We start from the raw sequence: 22,893 nt of genomic DNA, 5'->3' as shown, positions 1-22,893 counted from the left end.
TCCCAAATTTTTAGTCAATTCTGTTGGAAGAAATTTGAAAAGTTTCCATAAAGAAAATAGCGTCTGGTATGAAGTTTAAGTGGGTGGAGAGCGGCTTCACACACAAACATATACACATGTATACGTGTGATGTGAATATATATTATATTATATTATGTGTATGCGTATAGGAAGGAAGTAGTCCTCCTAAATTAATTGTCAAACAGCAGGCTCCCTGGAAGTTTTTAATGAGTGAACTTTCTGCCTCCTTAATCGAAGGTACTGGGGTTCCTTCTCCAGCCATTATGTTCTTGGGCTTGTGGCCTTTCCCCTGCTTCATCTCTGCACAGACCAAGCCACGGCCTCACGAACGTATAAGGCGTATTCTGGATCTGTGATATGGCTGATTCTCATTATTCATGGAGTCTGTCATGTGAATTTGCCTACTTGCTAATAACTGTTTATAACCCCAAGTCAATACTTGTGGTATTTTATGGTCAGTCAGTGACAGGCATAGAGTGGCAGAAGATTTGATTTGCTCGACAGGCACGCTCCTGGCTGGGCTTGAACAAGACACTCTGCCTTTGAATTGTTTCTGCTCTTGTATTGTAACCAAAAGTCTTTTTGGCAGTCTTTTTTTTTTTTTCCTCCAAAGATTTATTTATTTATTTATACAAGCACTGGGTACAGTCAGAAGCGCGGGAGGGTGAGAGAATTCACCAGAGCCAGAGCGGGGAGCAGAGCAGGCAGAAGGACCGAAGCACACTGCTGAGGGGGGCAGCAGGCGGCAGGAGAGGTCTGCGCGCCATGTGGGACCCTCCTCCGGTGGCTGGGGAGCAGCCGGGGATCGAACTGGTGCTGCAGAGGCTGCGGGCAGCTTCGCAACCCAGCGCTCAACCGCTGCGCCACCGGGGAGGCCCCCCTTTTGTCAGTCTTCTAATGCCCTATTTTTGACATTTTTGTATTGCTACTGGTGGTTTCGCTGTTTAACATGACCTCTGCCCATAGTCCTGAAGATCTGCATGGTGTTCCAGGGCTCGAGGCTGTGATATGCTTTTTTTTTTTTTTTTTTTTGTAAAAGCTTTTTTAATTTATGTGTACAAGAGCTGGAGTATAGGCCAGTGGTGCGGGAGGGTGAGAGGATTCACCAGAGACAGAGTGAGGTGCAGAACAGGCAGATAGGCTGAAATACACTGCTGAGGGGAGCAGCCAGCCAGCAAGACAGGAGAGGTCTGCTGCGCCCTATGGGTCAGCTCCCTGGTGGGGAATGGAACTGTCCCTGGGCCAGGGATGGAACTGCTGCAGTGGCTGGCTCAGACTTAACACCTTGTACCACTAGGGAGGCCCCTCTGATGTGCTTTATGGAGAAAATATCATGTGTTAGATGAGCTGCACTGGTGAGTGAGTTAGATCAGTCGTGGGGGCCGTGTTAGTAAATGAAAAAAAAAAAAATAAGGCAGCTTTAAACAGAAACACTTAAAACAAGGTTTACACATTGATCGGTTGCTGAAAATATTGTGGCCAGAAGCTTGCAGGGACCTAAATTTGTACTACCTTTAGGAGCAGTGATTCCATATTCACTAATTCATAACTGATGGGACATAGCTGCTGTGAGTAAGGAAAATGAACTGTGTCGATCACAAATCAACAGTGACATTTAAATTAGTGTAATGCAGCTTAGTTGGTCCATCAGATTCTAAACAGACCGTTTTTCTGTATTACCCTTTAATCTCCGCCCTTTGCGTGTTCTGATCCTCTCCTAACATCTTTCAGGTCTCCTTCAAGCAGTCAGTCTTAGCACCTTGATAAGGAAGAAAGCAAAGCTCTTTCTCTCTGGACCCCAGGCTTTGTTGATGAGCAGAGAGATTCTTCCTGTGACATCTCAGATTCTTAGTGAGTAAAATTCTCTTGTTTTGTGCACTTGAAGAATCTTGCAGCCTCTGTGCCTCCTTCTCTTGTACACAGAGACCCGTGGCATCTCTGGACTCCTCCTGCTTTAAAGCTTTTAAACCTGTTGCTTACCTTGACCACCTCCTCTCTCCCAACTCCACCATCCTGTTTTCCTTTTCCATTTTCTTGTTTTCTTAAAATGTATTTCTGCATTATTCTCCTTCCTTTTACTCTCTCAGTCCCTCCGTCAAAACTTCCACACATCTGGGAATTAACTCACACGGGCCACGAGACAATCCCATTCATGTGTCCCTGTCTCTCTTTTATGGTGTATGTGGGCAGATCATGTACATGGGCATTTATGCTTCATCATAGTGCTTTGGGATTTACAGAATGAAGGCTGTTCGTGTTGGAGGAATTCCTCTTTCTTAGGCGACCTGTGGATTTTATGTGTTGTGGTTGGCTGGTCTCCAAGGATGTCTGACTGTTTTGCCTTCCTCAAAGGGGCAGGGTTAGCATCCTGTGTTAATAGGGTATTATTGAAAGGGTATCTGGTCAGAGCCTTCCTTAGACTTTCAGGCTAGCTCTTGAACGTAACAGCCAATGTAGTGCTTACTTTGCTTTGAGCACAGTACACTTCTTTTTTCTTTTTTTAAAAAGATTTATTTTTTATTTATACAAGAACCGGGGTGCAGGCCAGAGGCATAGGAGGGTGAGAGGATTCACCAGAGACAGAGTGGGGAGCAGAACAGGCAGACCGACCAAAAGCACTGCTGAGGGGAGCAGCAGGCGAGACAGGAGAGGTCTGCCATGCCATGTGGGAATCTCCCTGGCTGGGCGGGAATTGAACCCATGCTACAGAGACTGTGGACAGCTTCACAGTGCTGCGCTCAACCCGCTGTGCCACCAGGGAGGCCCCTGTGCAGTTCTTTTCTTCCATGCTCTGTCAGCAAAAAATTGGCTGATCATGATGCTTGCTTACTTTTTCTTTGCATAGAAGAACTGGGGTGTAGGCCAGAGATGCCGCCGTGGTGGTGGTGGTGGTGGTGGTGGTGGTGATGAGAGGATTCACCAGAGACAGAGTGGGGAGCAGAACTGGAAGATTTACTAAAACACTGCTGAGGGGAGCAGCAGGTGAGACAGGAGAGGTCTGCTGTGCCATATGTGGGTTGTTCCCTGGCTGGGGATTGAACTCAGGTCATAGCGGTAATAACGCTGAGATTCAACCCCTAGGCCACCAGGGAGGCCCCATAACCCTTTGATTCTTAAGAACAAAAAAGTGCTTTCAAGAAATAAAGTTTCATTTCCCTCCCTTTTTACCTGCAAAACTGTAGTTTATTGTTTCACATTCTTTGGATCTCTAGAGCAAACTTCCACTCCCTTAGCCCAAGCTAAAGAAATAAGTGAGCAAGCTGCCACTACCGCTAACTTCTAGTCCTACTACAGATGAAAATGGTAACTGCGACTCTTTCTTAATTGTTTACAGTATAGGTTAGAGTTACAACTGTTGTTTTACAATTCTCAGGTGATTATCATAAAACACTATCGGTTAAATATTTTTATTGTTAAACTCTCCTGTCTGCTGGTTACTGTGCACGTGCTTCTGTTTTTTCCCCTTTTCCTAATAAAACTGTCCTTTGAAAATATAAAAAAGAAAAAAATTATTGTCTTACAGACAATTTGTCTGTAAGACAAATGTAGTACCTTGAGGAAGGACCACAGCTTGTCAGTAGCAGAGATGGGGTTTAAGCTCAGGTCTAACTCCACACACTGTTCTTCACTGTTTTGTGTGCTGCCTCCCCGGGCATGTGGAACAAGGCGTTAGGTTGTTCATTTCTTGCTGCTTGTTCAGCCTGTTGTTTTAACCCTTTGTCAGTTTCAGACAAAGGCCATCAATGGTGTTAGACCTGGAGACACTGTCAACTGTAGTAGAAAACTTTTCCTTACCAGGCTCTCACCTCTACTTTGAGGTCTGTTTATCACCTGCATCTTCCTCCATGGCTTCGCTTTTCCCATCCTTTCTAGGTATCAGTCTCATTTTAACTCTGACTTAAGCCAATAGCTGAGCAGGTGTGAGCAGATGGATCTGCAGGATTTTACATGTAGTCTCTTAAAATAAGGAATTTGGAGGCTTTGTGTAAAGAGCCCAGAGCAAGGCTCACTTTACTTGGCTTCCTCCTTATTCTGGATGCCAGGGGGTGTAGGTGGGTGAGCCTGAGAGTAATGACTCCAAATGTGGGCCAGAAACCTTCTCACCAGCTTTTGAGAGAAGGAAGAACCATTTTAATATGAGGCCTCAGGCAGGAGAGGTCTGCTGCCTCTTTGGAAAAAATGTGTTTAATTTCCCTGACAGATGAAGGTGTCTTTAGGCTACTTGTTTCTTGAATGAGCTTTGGTAGTGTTTATCTTTTAGTTTTTTAATTTTATTCAAGTTATCAAATTTATTAGCATAAAGTTTTTGCAGCCATCTTGATATTTGTAGGAAATAAAGTGATAATCTCTTTCATTCCTCATACTAGTAACTAGTATCTTCTTTTCATTTTTCTTTACCAGTTTGGCTAGAGATTATCCATTTTATTACCTCTTAAAGGATCAACTTCAGACTTAACTGTTTTTATTGATTTTTTTTCTCTTTCCTGTTTATTGATTCCAACTCGTTTTTATTATCTCTTCTCTTTAATTTAGATTTTATCTGTCCTTTTTCTACTAAAGAGAAACAGTAGATGGTAGATGTATCTTCTGTTTTCTACTACAATCATTTAATGCTATAAATATTCCTCAAAGCACTGCTTTAGCTTGTGATAAAATTTTTGCTCAGTTAGGGCTTTATTTTTACTCTATTAAAAATATTAGTCTGTGTATTTTTTTTAACTTACATATTACTTAGAAATGTGTGCCTTCACTTTTAGTGCTGTTATGTCTTGATAAATTTTAATTGTTTATCATTATTGTATGTGCTTCTTTATCCAGGGTAATATTCCTTATACTGAAATTTACTTTGCCTTTAATAATTCCAGTATAATCATTTCAGCTTTCCTTTGAGTAGTACTTGCTTAGTTTTCCCCTTTTACTTTTAATAAGTGGTTCTTTTCGATGGCATATTTTTTGATCTACTTAAAAATCCAAGGTTAATACGGCCGTCACTGTCTTATATTTGTAACTTGTAGACTGTTTTATATTAATTTTAATATAATTTTTTAATGTAATGTAATTAATGGCAAAATTGGACTTAAATCTTCCATCTTGCTCTTTGTCATTTATTGCTCCTGTTTGTTCTTTGTTTCATTTCTCTTTTTGTTTGCATGGAATATTTTTATGATTCTACTTTAACACAACTAGTTGTATATTGTACCTCTTTTTGTTTCAGAAGTTCTACTAAGATTTATTATTTATATACAAAGTGAAACTTCAAGTAACACTATGCTACTTCATATGTACAATAACAGCCTTACATTAGTATACTTTTATTTCTTTCCTCCTATACTTTATGCTGTTGTCTTAAATTTAATCTTTGCTTATGTTATAAATTCTAAAATGCATTGCTGCTGTTTTTAGTCAATTATCTTTTAAAATGATTAAAAATCAGAAAAATAGTTTCACAGTTACCCTAATTCTTCCTGTTTGATTATCTTCGTTTGTTTATGAAGATCTAAATTTCCATCTGAGGTGATCAGTAGCCTTTGCCTGGGAGTAGAGAGAGAACTTCCTGTGCTGTACCCATAGTAGAAGGTTTTTACTGCCACTGTCTCCCAGAAGTAGTGGAGTTTTCACCCCTTCTGCTCCCATACTTAGACTTTTGCTTCACGTGAGAGAAGGAAGAAGATGGAGGCACGGTTTCGTGTGCACGCTCTCTCAGATGTCATTCCATGCCCAGTCTTTCTTTTGAGCAGTCATTTGAGGAACACAGAAGAACTGGAGAATGATTGTGCACTCTTCTTGGATCTGGAAACTAAGCAGTCAGAATTTGCATCCCCTTAGCATGAGCTTAGCCTTTAAGAACTTGTAAAAATTTCAGTTTTATCCTTACCCTCTTTTACAGTGGCAGACCTTTCTTCCTCCTGCACTCTGCCACAGATGAAACAGTTCATTTTTCTTCACAGGGGCTTAACACTCTCAAATTTAGTTCACCCAATCGTCTTGTACCTTCAGCTTCCTGGTGGGTTCAAGAAGAGTTATGATTTTGTCAGTTATTGGTTCTTTTTCTTGTTGCTAGAGTAGGAGTGATTTTTCTCTTGTAGCTTTTTCAGTCCTAAGAGGAGCAGAATTCCTTGTCATGTAATTTTGAGTATGTCAGTAGGCACAGGAATAAAGTATCTTAGCAAGCAGAAAGTACTACCACAGAGATTTTGTATTGGGAGGCTGGAATTGATGCCCAGTTCAGTCAGCACCTGAATGTAAACTATGTCCTTGCTAATAAAACAGTTAATTCTTGCTGTAATATTTTTCTTTTGAATTAAAAGATCCTATCTGGAATCTATGACAACTTTTTTCTAAGCCAGTGAGAGTTAAATCTGTTACTGTCAGGGAAGATTTAATATCTTATCATTTTCATATATTTAACACTTTGAATTCATTTTAATGGAATAAGACATGCTTAAAATAAGTGATATTTGGTTACTTCATCTTTGTTGTCCTTGGGTTTCAGGGTTCTTGAAGGGAGTCTAATACTTATACCTCCTCAGAGAGTTGCTTTGAAGATTAAATAAATAACAGGTAGAACTTGACCCAGGAAACATACATGTATTTGTGATGATGATTACTTTTATTTTGTAGTCGGTTACACATAATATAAAATTGACTATCCAGCCAGTTTTTTTGGGAAAACTAACAAACTTAATAACATGTATACTTGGGAGAAACCAGAAAGCTGAGTTAAAAATTCACCATTCCAACCATTTTTAAGTTGAATGGCATCAAGTGCAATCATATTCCCATGTAAGTGTTATTATTGTTGCTAATCCTCTGCGCCTGTATTTTATTTTTTTTAGGAGAAAAAATGAACTTGTATTTTATTTCTTCCAGTTTCTTTTTGTGTATGACTTCTTTTCTGCTTGTATTCAAAGACGGGTCTCACTAGGGTTGCGTAGAATGGGCTTCATGGTTCTTGGGAGGTGTGTCTCACACGTGGTACTGCTCAGGGTATCTGTCAGCTCAGTGGGGATGCATGTCCATTGTGTTCATTAAGCATTCAGCCCTGGGTTCAGCTGTTACAGAAATATTTCGGAACCCCAGCAGACATTTTATCCTGACTATGTGCCTCAGAAGTGCATCCACTCTTTAGCGTGTGTGAAATTCCCCCCACGTTCCACCTCATAGTAACAAGTCACAGAAGATGAATATCTGGTTTTATAATCCTAAAATAGAGGCTTAATAGCAAGTCATGAAAGTAAAGATTTGATTATAGAGATTAGAAGAATAGAAATTGGGTTTTATAGCAGTTGAGTAACTATTAAGAATACTTCAAACACTGTGAAAGAATCCTTAAAATACCAAGGTTTAAAACAAGATCTAGATACGGGCTGAGGATTTTTTCCCAAGGAAAAAAAAAAAACTTACTTAATTAAGCAACTTTTAAAAATTGTCAGTACAACTGTTTAAATACAGTCTCTCAGGGTTCTGAAAGAACAAATTACAAGGGAAAATTAGTGCTGAGGGCTAAGAAGAAATAAAGGTGTTTCTCAACAATCATGTTTGGATTATATTCAAAATGCAACTCTAATCACTGCACAATTTAAAAAAGATTGACTCTCGATTTCAGTGACCTTTCATGAAAGCTTTTCAAGAGGTTAGATTTGTTAGGAAACATTAAGTGAAATTTTGCAATGTAAATTTTACAACCTTTATTCTGAAAACTGCACATTGAAAGGTAAGACATGCAGTTACCTGAATGAGAGCATTAAAATGAACGCACTCAGTCTGGCAAGACATTTTTACACATGCAGATTCATTGCAACCTCAGAACATGGGTGTGGCGCATACAAAAACCTCACAAGACCAGAAACATGCAGTTTCCCAAAAAAATGTATAGTTTGGTGGGAGAGTTGGGAAATCCAACTGATACTTTGTCTAAGGATCCACAAGGATCCACAGTGCCCTGGCAACCAACCATGCCTGGAGCCTGGCCGTCTGAGCCCAGACCAGCGGTATTTCCTCTCCCCCAACACCTTCACCACGTACCTGGACCTTGGGTTCTTCTGGAAGGTGCTGTCTGTTCTTCCCTTCCAACCTGCAGCTGGTCTACTTCAGCCTGCTCCAGGGCCACTCCTGGTGGTGAAAACCCACTTTGTTGTGCAGTGTGTGTGTGGGATGCAGGACACGGGAGGCACAGGTACCTTGGTCCACCCACTGGAGTCTTCTGCTGGACCTTTCTGCAGTTCTGCTGCCTTGATCTATGGCAAGATTTCAAGAACTAATAAGCTGTCAGTGTTTCCATTTACCATGTTGCTATTTGATCGTTTCATAATCTAAGCATTCCAAATTGCCCTCAGCTGAAACTTGGCCCATGGGTTGTTGGCAACCCTCAATGCAGTTCTTTAAATGTAAATGGTTGGGATCTCTGATTTATGTGTAAAGACAATAATGCACATTTTCCACCATCAGATCTTGACATGATTCTCAGATAGTTCGCTCTCCATTAAGATGTGATACCCCTGCTTTCCACAAGGTTGGGAAATGTCGTGGGTTGAAGGTGGATTAGGGTCTAGGAGAAATCTTCTGAATGTGGTTTGATTTGTATTTCTGTTCAGCGTTTCACAGGGAGAGCTGAGACTCAAGTGGTATAAGTTCCGTGATGGGAAAACCAGGACTGGTCTGTTGTCAAAATAGGGAAGAATTAAGTGATTTAAGAATGTGAAATGGAGATAGCAAAATAGGAACTCACACTTCTTGGCGTTATTGGCTGAGCATTGGTTTAAGTACACGCCTGGACGTATACAGAGATAGGAGGTAGACACGTTTGTTCCCAGCTCCACTCTTCTTCCCCATCCAACGTTTTTTGTGTGTCCCTTCCTGCTCTTTCCCATCCTCCCTCCTTTTCTGTCCCTGGTGATGTCATGTCTAAGGCACTTGCTTCAAGGAGAGCCTTATTTTAACTCTCTATGGAGCAAGACCATGTTTGCTCCCTCAGGACACGTGTCCAGCAGCCTTAGCACTTAAGGACAAGACAGGTCAGCTTAAAGTTACTACCTTTGGAAAATGAAACTTCCTTTTTTCTGTTTTCCAGCTCCAATAATAAGAAAAAGATAGTCATGCAATATCTAAAATAGAAGACAAAATAGAAGGCAAAATACTGAGAGCATATTTGTAAAATTAGGTAACCTAACAGGGACAAAATAGTTTTTTTCTTTACCTTTAATCTGGGATAGTTATCAGAAAGTTTAGGATAATGGTATAGATCATTATTTATTAAGTCTCTGATAAATGCCACATTGGTCATATCTGCTCATTCTTACTAGCCTTTGGTGTATGAAATAATAAATGCTTAAAGGCAGAGAAAAACTAAGTTAGCAAGCATTAATTCTCCTACAAAACTGCCCCACAAAACCGAAGTTCTTTTCCACAGGAAACAAATGTCCCGTACCATCTTTCTCAGTAAAACTGAAAGCTTTTCAGCGGGATTTTTTCCACCTTAAATACTACAAGTGTTTCTGGAAGATAGTTGAAAATTAATTATCACTCATGTAAAAGTTCACATTTAAGACAAGTCATTTATTGGATTAGTAGATTTCTTTTACTGATTCAATTAATTGGTAGCTAGATGCCCACTTACTATACTGTTCTGAAACAAATACTTTTAAAATTTCAATTAGTAGATACTGTTCTTTATTTTATACTCAATCTGTCCCCTCCTTAGTAAATAAAGCATAATTAAGATGCCATCAAAGTGGTAAATGGAGATTATCTATAGTCAATCTGTGTACCTCTGTCTGCCAGTTTTTTCTTGGTTCCTGTTGCTTCATGCCTTTGAGACCACTTCTTGAGATTTCACTTCTTGTCTGCCTTGGTGAATGTTCTCTGGGACACTGTGTTCTTGAGTTGCCTGGGGGCCCAATTAAAAGCTACTTTGCCATGATTCTTTCTTTGGTGACCGGACAGTTCTTGAAGGCTGTGAAATCCTGCAAACTGATGCAGCTTACTAAAACCACAGCACATTGAGTCTAGGTGCTGTAGCTGTCTTCAAAATTTATGAGTATGCTTGTCTTTGCGTTACTTAGTTTTCAAGGGTGGTGGGTTAACACTCCCATGAGTGCCTGGTCATTTGTGATGAGTTAGAGTTACCCCAGACTTGTTCCCTCAAAGGAGATTCTAACTTCTCTGCACATAGAGAAAAGTGAATGCAGTACTTACTGCTGGATAGCATCTTTCAGTTAACCCAAGGTGCTTCTGGCCTATGTTTCTGCATCATTCATTGGGTGTTCAGTCACTAATTAGAAACCTTTTATGATGTAAATAAAAGACAATCATGCTTCTTTCACAAGATGTGTGTAATGCCTTGGCTATCTGAAGTATGTGGCACTACACTCCCCCACTCTAATAGTGGATAGTTGATCCTATGAGGAGTTTATTTATTTTTAAAGATTTGTTCATGCACGCAAGAAATGGGGTACAGGCCAGAGGTGCAGGGGGTGAGAGGGTGCACCAGAGACAGAGTGGGGAACAGAGCAGGCAGATCTACTGAAATACACTGCTGAGGGGAACAGCAGGGAGAAAGGAGAAGTCTGCTGTGCGATGTGGGTAGCTCCCTGGCTGGGGATCGAACTCATGCTGCAGTGGCTGTGAATAGCTTCATAGTGCTGTCTTAACCCCTTGCGCCACCAGGGAGGCCCACCTATGAGGAGTTTAAATTGACTTTCACATATTGGATGTAAAGGGGTTTTCTGGGAATTCAATTTTGGGGGATTTATCACCACAAACTAAGAGAAATCACATGGGTTTGTGGGTGAGTTGTACAGTTAGTGTATGTGATGGTGCTAACTCTTGGGTGTGAGGCTCTAACTCAAGTGGGCCTGCAGGCCCCAGGCTGGTAGACCTGTAGGCAGGTAAGCTTCATCTTCACTGGGCAGTGGATTAATGTTCCTTGGAGCAGTGCTTTCAAGACGACCCCTTGACAAGCCTGCACAGGTAGAGGTATAGTGGCTGTGGCAACCTGGAGACGCGTGATGTTGGAGATCACAGCTGGGTACTGAAGGAAGAGCACCGGGAACAGTTGGAACTCCTCTTGATGGTAGCCAGAAATAAGGGCTGCACCGTGGCAGTTGGTTTGACTAGAGGGCCCAGTTGGGTTGCCTGTCATGTTGCCGGTAGCCACTCATCAGAGGTCCCCCTAGGAGAGAGAACGCCCTGATTTTTTTCAGCACCTGTCTGTTTCATCATTGCAAGAATGAAGAGGGCTGACCCGGAGGCAGTGCATGCTTCAGGGCGCACTGTGTGAGGAGCACTGCGGGGTCAAGGAGGGAGACCGACTGACCCTTCTCCCAGGCTTGGGCAGATTCCAGCATGGATCTGGTTGCTATGGGGCCTTGATAAGAATGGTTTCAGGTGAATTCTTTCCACGATGCCAAGGGGTGGTTTCTTTCCACGATGCCAAGAAAGATGTTGATCCAGATTTTCTTGGAGACTGTGAATAAACTCCCTGCCCTTTAAACACCGTTGGAAGGTCAGCTTGCTGGATGTCTTTGGGTTTGTAGTGGAGGCTCTCCCCAGCTCGCCCACGGGCTCTCAGGCAGCATGGGATCTTGGCGCTTTATTTTTGAATGTGTCTGCGTATGCTGTAGGGCATAAAGGCATGAGGAGGGAGTTCATTGGGTAGGCAAAGAGCTGAGTCTTGCCGTCAGTGACGTCCTGTTTGATGTTATCTTCTTTCATCTATTAACCAGGCTTGGCAGCAGGCAGGGTTGGGGTGAAGTGCAGGTTTCTGTTTCCAAGTCTCTTCCATTTGGACTAGAGAAACTACTTCAAATCTCTAGATCTTGTCAGATTCCCATCAGAGATGTAGAACCAGTTTAACTTTTTTTTTTTGAGTTTCTTTTTTTTAAGATTTATTTATTTATTTATACGAGCACTGGGTACAGTCAGAAGCGCGGGAGGGTGAGAGAATTCACCAGAGCCAGAGTGGGGAACAGAACAGGCAGACTGATGAAATACACTGCTGAGAGGAGCAGCGGGCAGCAGGAGAGGTCTGCGCGCCATGTGGGACCCTCACTGGCGGTGGGGGATCGAACCAGCGCTGCAGAGGCTGTGGGCAGCTTCGCAGCCCAGCGCTCAACCGCTGCGCCACCTGGGAGGCCCCAGTTTAACTTTTTTTTTTTTTTTTTTTTTTTTAAAACAAACCAATATTTTAGGATAGCATAACATAAATTACAGAAAAAATTGCAAAGGCAGTACATAGAGTCTGCTCACCATTTTACCTATTATTAACGGGTAGGATACATTTATTCTAATTAAAAAAACAGGATTCAAACAAGTATTAACTAAACTCCACACTCTGCCCAGCTTTTCTTTGTTTTTACCTAGTTGTCTTTTTCCCAGGATCCCATTCAAGGCACCACATTTCATGCAGTCACCAGGTCTGCCTAGACTCCCTGGACCATGGTCAGTTTTCCAGACATGCCTTGTTTTTGATGGCCTGGACAATTTCGAGGAGTCCTGGAATTCTGGACAGATATGTCGTAGAATGTTCCTCTACTGGCATGTGTCTGATGTTTTTCTTATAACTAGGCTGAGACTGTGGGTTTTTGAGATGATGACTCCAGAGGAAAAGCACCATTTTCACCACATCCTCTGCTGGAGCCTTGCTGTCAGCATCACTGTTGATACTAACCTTGGTTGCTTGTTTGCTTGACGGAGTGCCGGTCAGGTTTCTCCTTTGTGAGGTCACTGGTTTCCCCCCTCCACACGGGTCAAAAGGAGGTTATCACCACGAACTAAGAACAACTACAAGGGCTTAGGGGCGAGTCCTATAACTTACGTCATGGTGTGATGCAGGAATGGGCGTTATGCTCCACCTCTATGTGGTGTTTATTCCGCGTGGGAGATTGTTCATTCTCCCCCCTTATTTACTTATTTAATCACATATTCAGGTTAGTACTGATTCCAGGATATTTATTCTGAACTTGGGCTTATAATCTGATTCTACTTGATTGTGTTGTTTAAGTGGTTCTGGTGTTGGCCTTTGGAGCGTGTTCCCTTGGCTCCTGGATCCCTTTGACAAATCGCTTTCTGTGCATGTTCTTGTTCTTTCTTTTTTTTTTTTCATTTGTTTTTTAAATGACATATCCTTGCTTTCTGGCACTGCAGCCTGCCCCAGGCTGATGTGTATTTTCTGTTCCAGTCCTAGAACCAGCCATGTCTCCTCAGAGCCTGGGTAGACGTGTTTTTCAACAACTGCATTTTTGTTTTCCCTCTAAGTCTTCCCCTGTGCTTTATGGATGCAACTAGGTTCAGAAGCCTTTCTCTGGTTGCTGGTGAAACCAAGGTCACTGTTGTTTTTATTACAGAGAAGTGGGACATACCTAAGTGGGGTGATGGTCCTTCACCTGGACATGACACTGCTCAGCAACATCAGCTGGTGACCTGTTGGGTCTATGCCCTGAGCTGCCTCTCCTTACATCCCCAGTAGTGTGCCATTCGTCTAGAAAGATTTCAATGTCTGCAAACAGTAATAACTTTAAAGAATATGACAGGTGAAGGAAACAATTATTTGGTGTGTGATAGAGTGAAAGTAGTAACATTGGATCCTCTTCCACCAAGGGGTGGGCCTACTGCTCCTCCCCTTGACTTTGGGCAGGCACTGTGGCTACCGTCTGGGGATGTGATACCCCACCAGTGAGTTTTTTTTTATTTTATTTATTTTTTCCATCATTTTTCATTTTTGCACAATGTATGCATTTTCATCTTGGTTATAATCCCCATACAATTCCCACCACCCTTGTTTTGATCCTACTCCCTCTCCCCCCGCCCCCAATAGTGTGTCTCTGGTTTATAGTTGCTTGTTGATTTTGATTTGTGAGTTTTGGGGCCCAGGACAGGAGACTGTTTCCTGACTCTTGAAACGCTTTTTCTGGGGGCCTTTAGCGTCCTATAAGAAATTCAGCTACCTTGAGGCAGTTGTGATGTGGAAGTGCCCAGTGAGCAGTCCCTCCTGAGCTCAGCCCACCAGCCCCCTCTGCCGAGATGTCAGACACGTGAGGGGAGGAGCCGTTTTGGGCCATTTAGAGCAGTCCCCGGCCCCCTTCAGTTGATGGCCTTTGGAGCAGACAAATTGTCCAGCCTCATCCTGCCAGATTTCCTTATCAAGAAATTATTACCACTCCCTTGCTAGTGCCCTAAAGTCTCTTGCCTCTCTTTGCTTTGTTCATATTTCACTGGCAAAAGCTCAACCCTGATTAAAACCAACTATCCCCTTTCCTTGCACAGTGTTTTGGGGGAAAAAATTCCACATAGTGAAACTGACGTAGACAATTTGAAGTCCTTGATCTCGAACTTCACATGGGCTCAGACATAACTTTGCAGTCTTGATGTTGGGTCCAAATTTTTACACACTGTGAGACTGACCCTTGAGAGCAGACAGTGCTTCAATAGTGGCAGTCATGGAAATTTCTGAACATTTAGCAGTTGGCTTTCCCACACTGGTGTGAGCTGGCCATGGCTGTGGACAGTCCATCCTAGATCAGTTGGTGCTGATTTCACCTCATTCCTCAGCACTGGTACAATAGTTGAGTTAACTGACTGCAGAGTCAGAGTTGAGTGAAAATGTTGTTCTTATGCCCGAGTGCATGTCTCGTCCTCTTGCATCCTGTGCAGCATGGGGCTGTCACGCCAACCTGACAGGCTCTCCTGGAGGATTCGCCCAGGGGTAACCTGAATGGAACTCTGCCCCTTGTCAGCTCTAATTTTATTACTCAGTTTTCTTGGGAAGTACGTGGGCTCATTTCAACAGTAGTGTCATTCAAGTTCACACTAATAAGAAAGCCAGCCTTTCTTGGGAGGTGTGGTTAGGGAGATTGTTTTAGCCTGTAGAGAGGTGTGGTGGGTGTGGAGCAAGGTGACTGGGAGGCCGTGCACACCCAGAAAAGGATGCTAGATGAAAGCTCACAAACTTGCATGGCGTGAGGGTGGTTCCTGGTGGTGGTGGTTGGTTTTTTTCCCAATACAATTTTATTGACTTGCCATTGGTTTACAATACTGTATAGCAGGAGGGCTCTTGACATGCCCATCCCCCGGCGAGGTGCTTGGGAGAGAATTCTCTGGTCCCCCCTTTGCAGACTGGCAAACTGAAGATAAAAGAAGTTACAACTTGCCCCAGGATCGTAGTAGCAGGTCCGGAAAAAGAATGGCAGAAATATTCAGCAGGTCTTTTTGTTAAGGATTTCCTGCAATGCTCAGGCCATTCGGGTTCTTTAGTTTCCCCCACACCTTACCCTGAAATGAGACCTGTTTCAGGCAGAGACACTAATCCAGCCCTGAGGTGGAATAATTCCTCCTCTGCACCCTTCTTTGATGTGTAGCTGATATGGAACTGAATGCCAACATATGTTTGTACAAATATATTGGCAAATGTAAGCAGCCTACTGCTAATTACTACACTGTGAACCGCATGTGAAATTTGGATGATGCCTTGAGGAATTTGAATCTAAGAAAATAATACAGACACACACACACCCACACATGCACGCACGCACGCACTTCCAAAGTTAGCTAAAATGGGTTGACTTCTTTGTGGTTGAAACTGAAAGACACTCACGAATTATCTTGTCTTCTCAAGTCTTTGACAGTAATGTTTTTCTGTAAGGACTTCAGGTCGAACAGTTGCTAGAGAAGATTGAAGCCTAGTAGACACTGTTAAAAATGAAAAAGAGCAGCTTACATTGAGAATTGCTCGATGCTTTAAAATGAAAATAAGAACAATAGAACTTAAATGGATTTTGTGCAAAAAATAGAGTGATATAGACCAGAGGCCACCAGTTAAATATTTATGAGCAGGGACAAAGTTCCTAGGTCGGAAACAAAGAACAGGGAAGACTTTGGGGATTCAGAGTGGCCTGCCCTGCTTAAAGGTATTCATGTTCAGATCCATTTAACTTTTTTTTAAGTTTTGGTCTATTTTATTATGTAATTAGAGATAAATAACACATGAGGTTTTTTTTTTCATCTTTGAGAGAGATTTATTTTTTGCAGTATGTATGATATTTTTGTAAAAATCCTTTTGATTAAAAATTCTTTTCAGGTTGTCTTTTTCTGGTTCTTAGTTTGATTTCTCTATATCCCACATATTAGTGACACCATCTAGTATTTATCTTTGCCTTTCAGATCCTTTTTGAGTTCTCTGCTGATTTAGCAGTGTTGAGATAGGCAAATCAGGCTTTTGTTCCCAAAGTGGTAACCCTTAATTTCAATAGTTAGGTAAAATGATGGTGTTTTCATCCTTTTAGTACACATTTCAAATGTAAATGTTTTGTCACTTGAGTTCTATAATTACTTTTCTTACATTAATTTTGCTCATTGAAGTACTGATTTAACTACTTATCAAATGGTATTTGCACTTTTAACAGATGTATAGAATTATTGTTAATCATGAACAGCTGCTGAATGTTTCACGTTTCATATCTCAAATATGGAAATATTGTAAGGATACCTTATTTTATTTTTTTAAAACATTATTTATTTATACAAGAACTGGGGTACAAGTCAGAGGCACAGGAGGGTGAGAGAATTCACCAGAGACAGAGTGGGGAGCAGAACAGGCAGACGGACGGAAGACACTGCTAAGGGGAGCAGCGGGCGAGGCAGGAGAGGTCTGCCGCGCCATGTGGGTATCTCCCTGGCTGGCTGGGAATCAAATCCACACTGTGGAGGCTGTGGATAGCTTCACAGCACTATGCTCAACCCGCTGTGCCACCAGGGAGGCCCAGGATACTTCATTTTAAAAGGATACTTGGTGTTTCAATTCTCTGGAGATATATATATATATATAAAATAAAAGGAAACTGGACTTGATACTAGAAGGCAGAGTGATATACCACAGGGGCTACTTAATCTCTGTTTCTGAGATGGCCTGACTTGTGTAGGTTGGGAAGTTTGGGAAAATTAGAATATGTGACCACTGTGTTTATGTGGGAGGAACTTGTAATGATGCAGTTGTATTAACCTTAATTCTACATGTTTGTATCGGATTTTGAAATTTTGTTTAGTTGCGAGGAAGATACGTATATTGGAAATGTAGAAAAACCAAAGCAGTTTTATTTTTAAAAATGCAAGTAAATTCATTCCTCTAGTTAATCAGCTATTTAGCCAGCAAAATAATTTGATAAAAAATCATGGTTTAGATTCTTAGGAGACCTGGTTCAGTGAACATCAGTGAGGGATTTGTAATTAGTATTTAAGTGTTTGTATTTACATGGTTGTTTCTAAATTTCCCTAGTGTGCTTGAAATGTGGATTTTCCTCTTAGATGTTTTAAATAATTTCCTGAGTTTTTAGCCATTTTATTAAATCTTCCTTTTTCTAGGGAAGGGTTGTTAAGTAAGTGCTGTTGTGGATGTGAATGTCCCTGCTGAGTCGTACACACATGAAACACTGTGGGTGATGCTCCGCCGTGTTTGGCATCTTCACCTGTCTCAGCCTTGGGCTCCCATCACTTGCTTCCCTGGCTCAGTTGCTCTGGTGCACCCACCGCGTCAGTTCCTCAGCGTCATTGAGCCCTCCCGTGTCCCTGCTGCGCGCCCTGTCCATCAGCTACCCGTCTTCCTTCCCTTCCTTGCTCAGCACAGTGTCATGGGCCATCGTTGTGGTCACTCCTTTGCTAGTGCCCTGAAGTCTCCTGCCCCTCTTTGCCTGATTCACATTTCACTGGCAAAAGCTCAACCCTGATTGAACCCAGCCAGGGCCTTTCCTGGAATAGTGGTTTTGGGGGAAAATTTCACATAGTCAAACTGACTTAGACAATTCAAAGTCCTTGATCTCAAACTTCACGTGGGCTCAGACATAACTTTTCCGTCCCACGGTTGGGTCAGAATGTTACACACTCTGAGACTGATCCTTGGCAGCAGACAGTAGTAGACCGGAGACACTGGGAGGGAAGCGGGGAGGGGAGCCAGCGCAGGGGCGTGGGGACCCTGTGGTGACCGCACCTGAAGGGAGAACTTTATATTGTGGAAAAATAAACAAGATGTTAAAAATATAAATAAAAAATAAATAAAATTTTAGGCACTACCTAGCTCTGACTTGGAAGACAAGACGGCTCATTTTTTGTCTGTGGCTGCGGTGTCCCCCCCACCCCCCCGACCGCCCTCGGGTCTCACCCATGGGTCAGCAGGGCCAGAGGGGGAGGTGGAGCACAGGGCAGGGAGACATACAGCGTTTACTGAGTGCAATCTCAGTTTTAGGTCCCATTTCTTCGGGTAATGGTTGGATGCTTTGTTTTCAAGACCTCTTTAGTCTCTCATTCATCTTCATAATGATACCTGAATGGATGTAGCATTTAGCTCTGTTTTATGCTGGTGTGCAAGGAATCTTCAGGCTCACTTAGTCAACTCTGGACTTCTGCTCTGTTAGCTGAGAAGGGGGGTGTCTTATCTATATTGACCTTTGTCCTTTTGCTCCAGAACCCACTGAGCTAAGACTAGCCCCAGTGGTGGTTTGGCAGTTGTGTGTGCGATGTGTCTGAAATGTGTCATCGTCACTAATGACCTGGTTGCAAGGATCTCATGCTCCATATCCTGTTTTTCTGATGCCAGGTCTCTTCTGGTCAGCTGGCCCTCTCGGCACCTTTGTAGCCACACACACTCCACATCAGCTTTAAGAAAGCATTAGCTGTTGGTTCCGTGCACTTTGAACAGGGTGCTGAGCCACATGAGGGACTTCTGTTAGTGGGTGAGTCTCTTCCAGGCTCTGCTGGAGAAGTAGGCTTCTGGCTCTGATGTTCTCGAGGCTTCTGTATCCACAGAATGTTGCATGTTCAGAGCCAGTACTGGGAGGGGAGGAGCACCAAGACCTTGCTCTGTTTGTCTCCTTTCTGCTTTCTTTGAGAGCTGGATTCAGTGGGCTTTCCCCCCTCCCATGTGGCAGGAGTTTTTCCTGTGTCCTTAGCATGAGTTCTCTCTGTTGATAACAAACTAATGGTTGGCTGGCTTTTGATGCATTATTGGGAGTTTAAAGAATTTGGAAAATCCTTTTTCTCTTCACTAGCCTGATTTTCAAATTTACGGTCTTGCTAAGGATCTACTGTACCTTGGTTGCTTTCTTTCCATTAATTCTAATTGTTCTAATCCCCACCCTCTATGCCCCTGACACCTGCCTTCTAAGTCCTCTGTAGAAGGATATCTTTGAATAGAGAGACTATCACGTCCATGGTAATGCAAAAGAGAAAACACATTGCTATAGCACAGAAGTTGTTGTCCTGGTTACTCTACTAAGTTTGCTCTTCTGCTTTACAGGATGACTTTTTAAAATCTGTCTGCTGGCTTCTCAGAGCCTTTGTTACCCTTCCCTCCCCCTTCCCAGTTCTCAGCAGAAGCCCCCATGTCATATATCATTGAGAAAAATGAGCATCATCGGAGAACCTCACTGCTGAACCTATAAATAACCCTCATCTCTTTCTTTCCTAGAGCAGAGGTGGAAGTAGAGTCTGTTTATCCACCTCAGACCAGTCCCTCCCATTGTGCTTGGGGTCTGATGCCTTCTCGTCTTTTCAGTCACTTCAGTCCTTCCTTTGCCTCATACATTGTCATCTCTTTCTACTGGGTTATTCTTATCAGTATAAAAATACGTTTTAATATGCCTTTTTAAAGGAAAAAAACCCTGCCCACTAACCCCTCCTCCAGTCTTCACACTGTTGCTTCATTTTGCTGCTGCATCCTTCCTGGCGGCGGTCCTTACGGTGGTCCACATAGCCCCATCTGTCCTCATCTTCTTTTCACATCACTCGAATCGGCCGGCAAATTCAGCTTGTGCCAAACTCAGAGCACATCTTTCCATTCTCTGCTTGGTTAACTCCTCAGGAGCATTCAGTGTTTCTTTCTCTTGGAAACATTTTTCTGCAGTACAGTCCATGGTATACACCCTCTGGCTTTCTTCTCGCCTCCTCATCATTCAGCCTTGGACTCCTCTGCTTGTTTTTTCTCTCAGCTCAGCCTCTAAACGTTGGAGAGATGTAGGACTCGATCCGGCCTTCATTCCTTTGTATGTTTTCCCTCAAGGTCATCTCTCCCAATTTCATGACTATAAATGCCATGTATGCTAGAATTTTGTACATTTCTGCCTCCTCTCCAGTTTCTACTCTAAGCTGTAGACTGAAATATTCAAGCAATCTTCTTGATATCTCAGGCATTTTAAATGTAACATGGCTAACACGATCATTGATTTCCAGTTCCCCGCCCCCCGGGAGTGCTCTTCAGTCTTCCACATTTCAGGGATAGAACTGTCATCCTTTGGAACCTTAATCTAGAAATCTGATTGTCTTACTGGACCTCCTGGCTGCTGCTTCTCAGTGTCCGTAGGGTGCCTTGTCTTGGTGCGCTCTTCACGTCAGTCGTCTTACTCTCCCATCACTTCCCTTTTCATTTGCCAGTTTCTCCCTAATCACTTAAATCTGCTCTTATGGCTTCATTGTCATATTCTGCTCCTCACTTTCCATCTGCATCCTCAGGGTTGCTTCGACATCTTTTCCGTGATATTCCATAGGAAATTTCAAGTTAATGTATCCAGAATGGAATTTGATAAAATTCTCAGGAATCTGCTTCCTTCATGGTCCTTTTCTTGGTGAATGGTGCTAGAATTTAATAGTCACAAACTAGAATCATGGATCCCATTCTTGGTAGGTTGTTCCTTTGTTGCCCACATTCAGTCCATCAGAAGGGTCTGTCTCCTCAACACCTAAACTATCTCTCAAGTGCATCCGCTTAAGCTTCCTCTCTCACAGGACCACTTTGGAACAGGTCTTTCTAGTTTCTTCCTGGAGCTACTGAGCCAGTTTCCTCATCTTCCTATTTGCTCCCTTCCACTGCATTCTTAAACAATGATTTCTAAGACGCAAATAAGATCATGTCATTTTGTTCGAAGGCATTACTTTTTTTTTTAATATTATACTTAACATACCTGCAGTAATTTTGTTTATTCACTTGCTAATCTGCCTTTGATTATAATCTCCCACTGGACTATATATGCTCCTTGTGAGCAAAACACAGCTGCTTGTGTTTCTCATGCACCCTGTACAGCTCTTGGTGATAGAGCTGGATGATGAAAACCAATGAGCAGGGCCCAGTTATCAACACGGGGGGCTAGTCACCATGAACCTAATGTAATGGGGTTCAATTTTTTTTTAAATGGCATTTTAGTGAATTTAGACAAAAAGTTTCAGTGAACAGGTGGAACTCCACCTCTTAGTTATATTTCTAATGGATTGTGAATCTGGGTACATGAACGAGTGGCTATTCCCGTTGCTCTGCCTGTAGCCCGAGTCTTGCTCAAGCAAGTTTGGGACCACAGGCAGGTCACTTGGAGAAGTGCATGTGCAAAGAATCCTAACCAGGTCAGACATAAGTTGTTGATGTTGACCAAGAAGTTTTTGACTTTCTGACTTCTTAGGCTCTGACATGACACATCAGTTTCTGTAACACAAAGGACAAAGCATTTATTTCACAAAATAGGATATGGCCAAATCACGTGGTTAAAAATTTTTATTGACTGATTTATTGAATCCCAGTTATTAGTAAAATTAGTCAACTTGTCCTTCTCTACCCTCAAGCTCCCCCCACCCCCTAAGCAAACCCATACGCTGCAGTACTTATTTAAATGCTGATAGAAAAACTAGCAACGTTTTTGGGATTCATATTTCTTGGTTTCTCTCATTTGTCAGCTGACTCTCAGTCTTATCTTCTCCGAACAAACAGCAGGCTGTGTCTTGTTTTTTTACACATCATCAATTTGAATGTCTCAAGTCAATTACCAGAATGAAGGGTTGTGATAGGGGGGTTTAAGAATAAGTCCATGGTTGTGTAAAAAGAGATTTGAAATAAATATACAGATCAGTTAAAAAATAGATGTTACTGGTGGCAGGGGTGGGAGAAGGGTGGAGAGTGGGGATGAGAAATTTCAGGGATCAGGGTCAAGCGCTGTCTTCATGCAGATGTCTCATGTGGTCCGCCGCCAGAGTGCTTCCATGGGGCCCCCACATTAACTTGGAGCACATGTGCCCACAGACTGCAGAGAGGACTCTTCCGGGTACGGCATGTGAATTCCTGTAGAGGCGCCATTATAGACACTGGGAAAACAGCAGACACCACTTAAACCCAGAGTCTCGTGTTTGGTGTGGTGTGAAGGGACTCAGCAGTGACTGAGCAATCTAAGCATTTCATTGTTTTTTTTTTTTTTTTTAAATCATTGTCTTTGTGTCCTGACTTTGGTGGTTAGTTGTGTGGTTACCTCGTGGCTCGCTGCAGAAGGATTCTCTCCTCTAGGTGCAATTCCGTATCAGTTCAGTTCTACCAGCCTACGAAAGGAAGAGTATAAAACATCCATTTTATAAATGGAATCATTTTGTCCTTGATCCCTCCCCCCCCCAAAAAAAAAGAGAGAAAGAAAACATCTGAGAACCCTTTTAATAAATGAATAGTGTCTGCTCCATCAACTTACTCTCTAAAGTTGTATCAGCTGATAATGTTGTATCAGCAGACTGTGGTGCAGAAAAGATGAAACTTAGCCTGAGATGTGGCATGCAGTTCTTGTCCTGCTGGTCCCTGTTGTAGGACTTCAAGTAAACCACCTCACCTAGTCAACTAAATATTCCCATTGCCGAGGGGCTTGTGCTGGGTGATCCCCAAGAAATTCTCCAGCTCCTGAAAGTTGTTCCACTTTCCAGATACGGACATTCATCAATTGTATGATGTTACCACAGTTTCACACTTGTATTTTATAGCCCAGCCACTGAGTGAAAAATGCACACTAATCCCCAGGACTAACTTAAAGCTACTTAAAAATTGGGGTACATTGATTACTGAATTATTAACCTGAAATAAGAAAACTTTCAGAA

At 42.4% G+C, this 22,893-nt stretch overlaps 1 long non-coding RNA gene across 4 annotated transcripts in view; it reads left to right on the top strand.

The window, feature by feature from the left end:
• Positions 1-1,733: 1,733 nt before the first annotated feature.
• Positions 1,734-22,893, top strand: part of LOC119243621 (uncharacterized) — a 353,580-nt gene continuing 332,420 nt past the window's right edge. For all 4 annotated transcript variants that reach the window (XR_008551547.1, XR_008551544.1, XR_008551546.1 and 1 more), the window contains exon 1: positions 1,734-1,872. This is a non-coding gene — a long non-coding RNA (uncharacterized LOC119243621). The remainder of the gene's footprint in view (positions 1,873-22,893) is intronic.

This window comes from Talpa occidentalis, unplaced genomic scaffold (genome assembly GCF_014898055.3).
Source record: "Talpa occidentalis isolate TD23 unplaced genomic scaffold, MPIMG_talOcc4v2.1 talOcc4.13, whole genome shotgun sequence".
Lineage (NCBI taxonomy): Eukaryota > Metazoa > Chordata > Mammalia > Eulipotyphla > Talpidae > Talpa > Talpa occidentalis.
The sequence above is the reverse complement of the archived record's forward strand: the minus strand, read 5'-3'. Positions and strand labels throughout refer to the sequence as shown.